Source organism: Rhinolophus sinicus, chromosome 14, assembly GCF_057876585.1.
Source record: "Rhinolophus sinicus isolate RSI-liver-muscle chromosome 14, RSI-T2T, whole genome shotgun sequence".
Classification (NCBI taxonomy): domain Eukaryota; kingdom Metazoa; phylum Chordata; class Mammalia; order Chiroptera; family Rhinolophidae; genus Rhinolophus; species Rhinolophus sinicus.
The window spans coordinates 187,179,300-187,191,534 of record NC_142514.1 but is presented as its reverse complement, the minus strand read 5'-3'; the positions used below and the strand labels follow the sequence as shown (position 1 = coordinate 187,191,534).

General features: G+C 43.8%; 1 protein-coding gene across 3 annotated transcripts in view; it reads left to right on the top strand.

Moving 5' to 3' along the window:
* Window positions 1–12,235, top strand: part of KCNQ1 (potassium voltage-gated channel subfamily Q member 1) — a 307,298-nt gene that overhangs the window by 99,807 nt on the left and 195,256 nt on the right. The window lies entirely within an intron of this gene.

Genomic DNA, 12,235 nt, shown 5'->3' with positions numbered 1-12,235 from the left:
GTGAGAGTGGTGCGTGCTTCTTACAGAGCGTAAGGAGCAAGTGGAAGAGAATAATGAACAAAGAACAGCCGCCTGCTGTCTTCCGGCGCGGACAGAGCAACTGTTAGGTGTTTAACACACGGCCCCGGCCAGCCTCAGGCGCGTGCACCCCGGCACTGGCTCCACCGGCCTACCCAGCATGGCGCCTGCTTTTTCACCTGCTGGGACAACTGATGCCACAGATCACCGGGAACTCTTTTCAAATTGGCTTTCATTGTGTCCCGTCCAGTACTCACGTCTGTGCGCCTGTGTTCCTGGCTTGCTGGGCTGGAAAGAGCCTGCAGGCCCCTTTGGAAGGCGGTTTGGGGGGCCCCCCAGCTCGGTTCTGATTGTGCTGGAATCAGGGTCAGCATCTCACTCTTTTGACTGATACTGTTGCTGGTTTTTAAATTCTTCCTCTGCCAGAGGGGAAATAAAATCCCAAAGCAGAGAACATTTAGAAAAATAATGGTGGCAGACAGTCCATATCAGATGCTATAGTGCATATTGGTAGCATTTAAATTATTATTGATTTATAAATTACAAATACCTAAATATATCTAAATGTAACATCAAATCCGATAGCCAGGAAGGAAAAAGCAATGACTAATATATAAAAGGAGAGAGAAACAAATCCATGATTAGAGTGGGGGATTTTAATATACCTACCTCAAGAGCTGATGGAACAAATAAACAGAAAAGCTGTCAGGATATAGACCTGAAAACACTTGTAACCAACGTGACCTAATTAACATTTCTAGAACACTCCTCCCACAATAGCGGAGTACGGATTGTCTTCAAGTATACACAGAACATTTACCAAGTTCGACCATGTTCTGACCCATAAAACAAGTCCCAATAAATTTAAAATGACTCAAGAGAAATTAAGTATGTCCTCTGACCACAATGGAATTAAACTAATAATCAATAATAGAAAAGATCTCTGGAAAACCCTCAATTATTTGGAAACTAACATGCTTCAAAATGGCACAGGATCAGAGAAGAAATCAAAAGGGAAACTACACAATATTTTCAGCGGGATGGAAATGAAAACGCAGCACATCCGATGTGTAGGTTCTGCTGGGGCAGCCTTCAGGGAAATGCACAGCACGGCATGTGCACTAGAAGACATGCAGCTTCCACTTTAAGAAACCAGAAAAGGAACAGCAAGCTAACCCCAGAATAAGAAGAAACAAGGAAGTAATAAAGACCGGAGGGGAAACAAAAGAAATACAAAACAGAAAAGCAATAGAAAAAAATAATGAAACCAAAAGCTGGGTTTTTTTAGATCAATAAAATTGATAAAACGCTACCGACACAAAGCAGGAGAAAAAGAGAGAAAGCACAAATTATCAGTGTCAGAAATGAGAGAGACAGTGGTACATATTCTACAGATATTAAAAAGGTCATAAGGGAATATTCTAGAAACTTCAAAAGGCAGCGTACTTCCAAACTCATTACAAAGCCACCATCACCCTGATATGAGAACTAGCCAAAGAGATTATAAGAAGAGAAAGCTATAGCTAAGTATCCCTTGTGATACAAAAATATATAAAATAGAAATATTTTGCAGAGCAAAGAAATACCAAAAGTAAATAGTTGCCTCTCATATCGAAGACATAGGACCAGTTTTATCAACTATATTAAGCAGCTCTTATAAATCATGAAGACAGAAGGATTAAAGATAGAAAAACAGTTCTCAGAAAAGGAAATACCAATGAGTCTGAAGGATGAAAAGAAAGATGCTGATAACCTCGAGTATAAGAGAACTGCAAGTGAAAGCAGTGGAGTGTTTTTGCTTATCCGATTGCTAAATATTAAAGAGTTTGATACCACCCTATGAGTGAGCATACCTCAGGCGTTCATAATGGAAGAATAAATTGATACAACCTCTCTGGAGACAAATAAGACAATTTCAATGAAAGTTAAAGATGCGTAGTCCTTTCAGCTCTTCCAGAAATGTATTCTACACTGACATTTGCAAAATGACCCATTATTAGGGTACTGATTTCTGCAACTGTTAAATAGCAAAAAATAGCCAGCCACTGGCATACCTGTCCTTGGAGGTCTGCTTAAAGAAAGTATCCTCTGTCTGTTAAACAGCCATTAAGACAGAAACTGTCCTCTCAGTCTGATGAAAGACGTCCCTGATATCTAATCCTAGAAATAATGGTGTCTCTGGTTCACAGTGGGAGATCTGCCATCCTGTGTGTGCCGTGTTTACAAAAGTGAGCTGTCTGCCTCTGTGTCCTGGGACACTTGGGCCAACACTGGACTTGTCTTCTCTTTAAAGGTTAAATGTCAGAACTAAGTTGTAAAACCCTTTGGGCCTGGTACACGTTTTAAAGGAGATCTTTAATCTTTTTAGTCTGTTTTATGGTAATTTGCTCTAAATAAATAGACTGCATCCTTTGGGGTAATTTACTCATTGCTGTTAATACCTCAAGGGTTTCAATTATGTTGCCAGTTGGTAGGAAACAAAATTTTCTCTCTTTAGTGATTTTATGTTCTGTATCTGTTCTCTTTTTTCCCCTTGCCTCCGCTTTTATAGTTTTTCTTTTCTTAATCAAGCTCATGAGAGATTTGTTTTATTTTATTATGCATTTATTATCTTATCAGAAAACTACCTTTTTGCTATTTTTGTTTTGCATTTCATCAACTTGGGCTTTCATATCTATTAGCTCCCTCTTCCTGGTTAACTATTCTTTTTTAAAATTTAATTCAGAGTAATAGTTCATTTATTTAAAGTCTTCTTTCTAAAAGGCATTTAAAGGTTATAAGTATTCCTCTGATTGCAGCATTAGCTGTGACACATAGATCTTACTATGAAATGTGTTCCTTTTCATTGCTTTCTTGATTTTTTAATTTTCCTTTGATCTACAGTTTTTTTAAAGAGATGTTTTCTTAATTGTTAAGCAGTACATCTTTTATCACTGTTATTCATTTCTAATTTAACAGGCTTACAGTGAGAGAATGTGGCCTGTGAAATCTCTTTTAAAATGAACCTTTGTGTCCAAGTACAAAAATAAAATTGCTTTTGTAAATGTCCATGGACCTAAGTTAAGAAGATATATTCTCTATTTGTAGAGAATATTTTATTTGCATACAGATAAAATATATGTAGAGGTGGATTACACATACACGTATACTCTTACTCATTGCATTGTTCAGATCTGCTCCAACCTTCCTTATTAGTGTTATTTTTTATCTAATATATCTGCCAAATCTGAACCAGGAAAACTAAATCCTGCATTTACAATTACGATTTGAAGAGTTTAGTGGCAGATTCGCAGAGTGGTTTGGAGCACGGCCTGATGGCCAACAGCCCTGGGGACCAAACTGGGCTCTGCCATTTTATCCTGTGTGACTCTGGACAAGCTGCTGCCTTCTCTGCACCACAGGTTCCATATCCGTGAAATAGGAGCGCTAACAGAGCTCCCAGGAGAGTCGTGTTGACCATGCAAGTGGTCACTCAGGGCTTGTGTGGATCCAACACTCCAGTGTCTCTGGCCTCTGCCCTGACTCTCTCCTGCCCTCCCTTGTGACACAGCCCACACTCCACCCAGCTCCCCATGCCACAAATTTTGGGGCTGCTCTTTCTTTTAAGCTTTCTTAAAATTTTATTCCTTTGTAATACCCACACACCTACCTTTACAGATGTGTATAATGTGTCTGGTTTTCTGCAGTCTTTTTTTTCTCTCCTTGTTTGCTTGGTTCCCCTCACCTCTGACCTGTATTAACAATCTCATGTTCTTCCCCAGTGCTCACAACATATGATGAGCTAAACATACATGGTTTAATAGGAGCTTATCGCTGATTTCCAAATGCGTGGGGTCATGTAACGCGTACTTTCCCGCATCTTGCCTTTCCCATTTGGTAACATGGTGAGATTCCCTCCAAGGATGCCGGGACAAGTCATTCCAAAATTTTACATCTCTCCTGCAGTCCCCACAGTGCCACAATGTTCTCTATGGCTGGGAATCCACTTAGCTTCAGTTTGGCCAGTTTTCTAAACACTTCTCTTGTTCCCTACATCCTTAGGTGCTAGCACCTTTATTTCAATGTGGTAATTTCCCAGAGGTATTAGTGTGATAGGGCCGCCCTACCAAGATGCTTGACCGGGTGGCTTAAGCTCCAGAGATTTACTTCACAGTTCTGGAGGCTGGAAGATTGAGGTCTGGGTGTGGGCAGGGCTGGTTTCTCATGAGGCCTCTCTCCCTGGCTTGCAAATGGCCGCCTTCTCACCGTGTCCTCAGATGGCCGACCCTCTGTGCACATGTACCCTTGGTGTCTGTGTGTCCGAATCTCCTCTTCTTAGGAGGACACCAGTCTTGTTGTATCAGGGCCCACCCCAATGGTCTCATTTTAACTTAATCACTCCTGTAAAGGGCCCATCTCCAAATGCAGCTACATTCTGAGGTCTTGGGGAGTTAGGACTTCAACCTATGAATTTGGGGACACAGTTTAGCCTGTAACACAGGTATCCGTGCATTGTTAATTTCAGTGGGTGTTGCCAGGTTGCTTTCCTCAAGGGCTGTCAGACCTCACTGTTCCACAGAGCTCCCCTTCTTGGCATCCCTGCCAGTCGTCATGAGCAGAGGGCCTTTCCGTCTTGTCAGCTGAGTGGGGCCTGGTCTCTCTGCTGTGGCACTAGCGCTATGTGGAACCAGACCTTTCTTTGCCAAAGGGGCTGTCATGTGTGTTGCAGGATGTTGACCAGCATTCCCAGCCTCTGTTGGGGTACCAGCAGCACCGTCCCCTGGGTTATGACAACCAGAATATCTGTAGATATTGCTGAATGTCCCCTGGAAGGGCAGAATTGCCCCCTGTTGAGAATCACTGGGTTAAATTGATACCTCAGGGTTTGGGTTGTTTTTTGTTTTAACTGTTTATTTGGAAATAATTTTGAACCGCAGAATAAGCAGCAGAATCAGAATGGGACAGAAAACACCCTACACCATTTACTAAGATCTGACTCCCCAATTGTTAACATTCTACCCCACTTGGTTTATCATTTGACTCCCTTTCTCTGTGTGTCGCCACACAACACTTTTTTCTGAACCACTCAAGAGTAAGTTGCATTTTGCTTCGCCCCTAAACATTTTGCTGTGTATTTCCTCAAAAATAGAAATACGCCCTTTTAAAGCGATAGCACGGTTATCAACCTCTGCAATCCAGTGCTAATCCAGCCTGCATGCCGAATCTCCCATCTGTATTCCAGTTTTGCCAGTTGACATGGCAGTGTCTTTCGTAGCATTTCTTCTCTCCAGTGCAGGATCCAGGCCAGGGGCAGGCTTGCCTTTCATTGTCTATCTCTTTATCCCCCTGGGAATATGCCCAGGCGCTGGCTTGTATGGCGTGGACGTTTCTGAAGGATACCCACCACCACCACCACCACCACCACCACCACCGCTGCTGCCGCTGCCACCACCACCGCCACCACTTCTTGGTTTGGTTTCTCTGATGTTCCTCGTGGTGAGATTCAGTTGCTCACCCGCAGCTGGAACGCTGCATCAGTGACGTGCTGTTTTTCTCAGGGTGTCACATCCCACGGCCACTGCCCTCTGTGCCTAATTGCTGATGCTCCTTTAATCCGCCAGCTGAAACACTGTCCGGTTGTCCTACTGAACAGATCCTCTGTTTTGCCTGGTAACCAACAAACAGGCCAAGGGATCGCTCTCAGACCAGGCAGATATCCTGCTCCTTATCAAAATATGTCTCCCGGATTAAAGGCTTTCTGGAACCAGGCTTTATTGGGGGTGATTGCAAAATGCTGAGTTTCCAACTCCTTGCATTCTTCCATGAAAGTGCTGAAAACGCTGCTTCCTAGAGCGCTCCTCTGAGAGGAAAGTCTCCCCATGATACTGTGAAAGGACCTCCCTTCTCATCTATGTGTTTATTTCTGTCGATTTATTGTCTATATACATGTTTCTGTGGAATTTTACCATTCTTTCCTGTCCTTAATTAGTTTAGCATTGGGATTGTCCCACATTTGGCCAGTGGACGCCCTGTGTCCATGTGACGTGCTCACATTTTCTTTTTTACAATTTCTTGATGTTCTGGTGTGCCAGGTTCAGGCTCATTTTATACCCATCTGTCCCCCAGTTTTCCGAGGAGCCCTGGTTCCTTTGAATGGGGAGTGAAATTATTAGAAACCCAAATCCAGGTAATGGGTGCGCTCGCAGCTACTGGGTATCTTTTCTTCTGGGCCCTTTCTGTGCAGAGTGCTGAGGAAACACACACATATATACACTCGTGCAAATCCACGCTGTCAACACACCTGTATGCATATACACAGATGTGGCAATGGAGAAATCTGCAGTCTACACCAGTGTCTAATTCTAATTTTGTGCAGAAGACCATCTGCACTGGGGTCTTCCTTATTTGCAAGCCCCTCGTGCACAGTGAGATGCCTGGAGCCCAACCACATTCACACACACAACCGCCGCTCCAAGTATAATACGTTGAAAATACGTCCTTATCACTATAAGATGGAACCTTCTGGAAAGAGTCCAGGGTTTGTTCATCATCCTCTGCCTCACCCTACTCACGACTCTGGGTATGGAGTCACATGCTCTGTCTGTATAGTCTAAAGATACGTGGATTAGAGGTCTTCTCCCCCCTCTCTCCTTTCAATGTGGTTCTATTATCCCATCTGAGAATTAGTTGGGAACGTTTCATTTCTTAAACTCGTTTTTTTATCACACCACTTTATTGAGATATAATTTATGCACCATAAAATTCACCCATGTTCAGTGTAATTTTGGTAACTGACTGACTTCTGCCATCATGACCAAAATCTAGGCTCGGACAGCACCCCCCCTCGGCTCCATCGTGCCCGTTCCTGGTTAATCCCCGTTCCCACTCCCCGTCCTGGCACCCACTCCACTACTTCCTGGTGCTCTCCATAGACTTGCCTACTCGGGGACAAGTCACGGAAGTGGGATCAGTCGGAATATAGTCTTTCCTGTCTGGCTTCGTGAAGCAGATTTTGGAGCTTCGTCCCACTGACAGCACATGAAAGTGTTTCATTCCTTTTCATGGCTAAGGCGTAGTCCATCGCGTGGCCGTAGCAGTGTTTGTCCGGCCACCCATGGAGACATGCTTGTGTTACTCTGCCTTTGGGCTACATGAAAAACATGCGTGTGCAGGACTTCGTGAGAGCAGAGGCTTTCATGTTTCGTGGATAGATACCTGAGCCAAGTGGTAGCTGTGTGGACTTCCTGAAGGATTGCCAAGCTGTTTTCTAAAACAGACCCTTTTACAATTTTACCTTCCCTGCAGCAAACCCTGAGGGCTCCCGTCTCTCTGGGTCCTTACCAATGTTTGCTATCCTCGGTCTGCTCTATCTGAGCCATCCTGCTGAGGGGGGTGGGGGGGAGTGTTAGCTCACTGTGACTTTGGCTTGCATTTCCCTAATGACTGATGAGGCCGAGAGCTTTTTCATGTGCTTACTGGCCAATTATGTATCTTCTTTGATGAAATGGCTCATCATGTTTTTGCCCATTTTTAAAAATTAAATTTTGTGTCCTTCAACATTCCCATGCAATCCTAAGAACTGATCGATCCCACGTGCCCTTTCCACAGTCCCCCCAGGGTAACAGCTTCTACAACTGTAGTGGAGGGTCCCACCGGGCTGTGCACCTGGAGGTGTCACCACCGAGAACACATCCGTCCCCAAGGAGCCTGGTCTTCTGTAGCCACACCCACTTCCCTCCACGCCCACGCCCACGCCTCCTTAATCCCTTGAAACCACTAATCCGTTCTCTGATTCTGTAATTCTGTCCTTTCAAGAATGTTCTATAAATGGAATCACACGCACGTGATGTTGGGATTGGCTGTTCTGACTCAGCATAATCCTTTTAAGATTCGGTCAAGTTACTGTGTATCAAGTTGGCTCATTTTTTGTTGCTGAGTAGAATTCCATGCTGTTGATGTACCACAGTTTCTGTGACATTCAGCTACTGAAGGACACTTGGGGTCGTCTTTCAGATTGTGGGGGGCTGCACAATGAGCCCCAAGGTATCCAGGTCCTAATTCCTAGCACCTGTGACTGTGCCCTGATACGGCAAAGGAGGCTGCAGATGTGCTTAAATGAAGGATCTTGAGATGGACTGGCTGGTAGGCCCTGTGTCATCATGATGTCCTCACAAGAAGGTCTGACTATGGAAGAGAAGGCAACTCCACATTGGCAGTTAGGGCAGAAGACGCAGTGCGATGCGAGGAAGGGGTTCTGAGCTAAGGAATGCCAATGGCTTCCAGACAACAAGGCGAGGGACAGAGCCACCAAGAAGCCAGCCCCGTGGTGATTTTCGGTTCCCCAGAACTGTAAAAGAAGGCGTTTGTGTTGTTTTAAGCCACCAAGTCTGGGGTAACTTCTTACAGCTGCAATGGGAAACTTACACAGATACAGCTCATGTGAACGTCAGTTTTAATTTCTCTGGGATAAAAGCCCAAGAGAGTGACGGCTGAGTTGGAAGCTGATCGCATGTTGTTTTTTGAAGAAACTGCAAAGCTTGCCCCGAGGGGCTGTCCCGTTTGGTGTTCCCTCGCAGCCCGGGACCCATCAGGTTCTCGGCGTCTGCATCCTCGCGTCGACACTACTGTTCCCGTTCCCTATTCTCACAGGTGTGTGGTGGCATTTCCCAGTGGGTGGTGACATTGCACATCTTCTCATGCTGTTGCCCCCCCCCACATCCCACCCAGTGAGGCGTTTGTTCCTACCATTTGCCCATTTCCCAAATGGGTTGCTTTTTAAATACTGAGTTTTGAGAAGTGTTTATGTATCCTAGATTCTAGTCATGAGTCAGATGTGTGTGGTTTGCAGACACTTTCACCCAGTCTGTAAGTTTCTCTTCATCGTCTTAGCAGGTTCCTCCACAGGGCAAACCTTTCTAACTGTGATCAAGTCTACTTTATTCTTTTTTATGGATTGTATTTCTGGTATCAGGTCTAAAAGCTCTTTGCCTAACCCTACATCCTGAATATTTGCTGATAGTGTTTTGGGTAACAGCTTTATTAAAATAGAATTCACGTAGCTTGCCATTCCTCCATCTAGAGTGTACAATTTGGTGTTTTTTAGTATATTCCAGACTTATGCTGCCAGCACCAGTCAGCTTTAAAACAGTTTCATCACCCCCAAAAGGTGCCCAGTACCCTTTACACATCGCCACCCAACCCCACCCCCCACCTCCTTACATCCCAGGTGACCACTAGTCTACTCTCTGTCTATGGATGTGCCTGTTCTGGACATTTCATGTGAATGAGATCATACAATACATGGTCCTTTGTGACTGGCTCCTCACTCAGCATGATGTCTTCTGGATTCATCCATGTTGCCGTAAAAGGACTTCCTATCTTTTTACAGCTGAGTAATATTCCCTCGTGTGGGCGGGCACACCGTGTTTTACGTCTCCATCCCTCGGGTAATTGGCGTTTAGGTTGCTTTTACCTCTTGACTATTGTCAACACTGCTGCTGTGGACCTGTGTGTGTGGATGGACATAGGATTCCATTTCTCTTGGGTAACTGTGAGGGAGAGGAATGCGGAGACAGATGGAAACCGTTTAATTTTTTGAGAAACAACTCGTTTCTAAAGAGAGCGTGCCCTTCCGCACCCGCACCAACAGTGTATGGGCACTGGACGATTGTTCCATCTCCTCGCCCATATTCCATGTTACTGGTTTTGTAAACATTCTTTTCATAGCCATCTTCGTGTGAAACGGCATCTCACTGTGCTTTTGGTTCGCATCTCCCTCTGACGAATGGTGTGCAGATGTTTTCATGTGCTCATGGACCATTTGTGTATCCGTTTGGAGAAGAAGAAATGTCTATTCAGACCCATCATCCATTTTTTAAAAATGGGATCTCTGTCTTTTAGCTTCTGAGTTGTAAGTGTTCTTCACATTCTAGCCACAGGTCGCATTTCAGATACACGACTTACAGTATCTCCTTCATCCCCTGGGCTGCCCATGTTGTCAGTGGTTTCCTTCACTGTGAAGAGGTTTTCACTTTGATGGAGCCCCACTTGTTTGTTTTTGCTTTTGGTGTCAGATGCAAAAAATCATCACCGAGACCCACATCCAGGCGCCTCCCGCCTGGGTTTGCTTCGCAGTTTCACGTCGTACAGTATAGTTTGAGATCAGGGAGCATGATGACTTGTTAATATCTTAAAAGGATATTGGCGTCTATGAGGAATATTGGTTTGTAGTTTTCTCTTTTTTGTACCATCTTTGCCTGGTTATCAGGGGACTTGTGCTTTCATAAAATGAATTGGGAGTCCCTCCTCTTCTGTTTTTTGGAAGAAATTATATGGCATTATCATTTACTCTCCTCTGAAAGCTTGGGAGAAAGCCCCAGTGAAAGGTTTGGGGCCTGGGGAGTCCTTCTGGGGAATTTTTAAATTGCAAATTGAGTCTCCTTACTACCATGTTTCCCCGAAAATAAGATCTACTCCAAAAATAAGCTGCAGTTAAGATCTCAGCCAGACGGACGCAGTTAGTACGTTATGACGATGTTCCAGAAGATGACATGACTGTATTTGAATCAATGTAGATTGTTGTACATGAAAAAATAAGACATCCCCTGAAAATAAGCCCTAATGGAGCAAAAATTAGTATAAGACTTGGTGTCATTTTGGGGGAAACACAGTAGTGACAGGGCTATAAAAATTACGTACTTCATGTCGAGTGAATTGTTAGCCTGTGCTTTTTGAGGACTTGGTCCATTTCATCTGTTGTCAAACTCACGTATGGAAGTGTTTGAAGCATTCCCTCGTTATCTTTCTGATGTCTGCATTGTTTCTGAGTAAGTAGTTTTGTATAGTTTTCTTACTAGTCACCCTCGTATGACAATGTAAATATCAATTTATCATAATCTCCCAGTATCAGTGCTTCTTTGCATTGAAATCTTACTTTCAGTTGTTTCCTTTTATCCTCACCACTTTTGAAACACAGTTGTCTTTAAGTATTTCCTCCTCATTCACTGAACACCATACCATATTAGATGGTGAACTCTCGTTTAGGGCAGGTTTGCTAGCAACAAATGCTCTGTTTCCCTTCATCTAAGAATGTCTATTTCCCTTTCATTCCTGAGTAGATTTGGCTGGTAATAGAATTCACAGTTGACAATTCTTTTCTGTAAGTATTTGAAAAATGTTACTGCACTTCCTTCTGGTCTCAATGCTTTCCCATGAGAAACTCACCATCATTCAAATTAGTGCTGCTCTGTAAGTAATGTGCTATGTCTCTCCTTTCAAAAAAAGCTTTTTTTTGGTCCTTAGTTTTTAGAAGTTTATAATGTATCTTGGTGTATAAGATTTCTTCGGGCTTATGCTTTGAATTCACTTAACTTTCTTGAATCTGTAGGACTGTGTCTTGCACCGCACTGGGGAGTGTTCAGCCATCATTTGTTTGAACAGTTTCTCTCTCACTCTCTTCTCCTTTGCCATAAAAATGTCAGCTCTTTTGTCATTGTTAGCCAGACCCCTGAGACTGGTCGCTTTTTGTTTTCAGTCTCTTTTCCGTTACGTTGAGTCCGTTCTACTGATTTAGGCTCAGTTACTCTTTCTACCTTGTGCTCCCCACTCTACACCTGAGTCCAGTCTGTGAGTTTATTTTCAGTTATTGTAGTTTTCAGTTCTATAATGTCCATTTTCAATAACTTCTAGTTCTTTGCTGAGATTTTCTATTTGTGAAGAAAATTCATAATTGCTTTCTTTTTGAAGCATTTTTATGATTTCTTTCAAGTCCTTGTCAAATAATTCCAACATTGGATTTCCTTTGATTTGGGCATCTCTGATTTATCCTTTTTCACTTATATTTATTGTGATTCTCCGCATTCTTGGCGTGACAAGTGCTATTCAATTATACCCTGGAAATTTTAGACATTGTATCCTAGAAGACTCTGGGTTCTGTTTAGTATTTTCCTTCCTTCCCTCCCGCCCTCCCTTCTTCCTTCCTTCCTAGCAGACAGTTGCCCTCTTGAGGTGTAGAAATAGAGCCAGTGTCAGCTTCCCCCCAGGCCCCACCAATCCCACTCCAGAAAATGGAGGGCACTGCCTTACAGACCTTCATCACAGATCGGTGGATCGACATTTGGCTCCCCTTTTGCCCACAGACATCTTCCCAGTGAAAATGGGTGGGGGCACCAACTTGAAGCCTCTGAGTGGGGTGGAAGCTCAACTCTCCAATGCGCCCCACTGCAAGGTGGATGCTCGG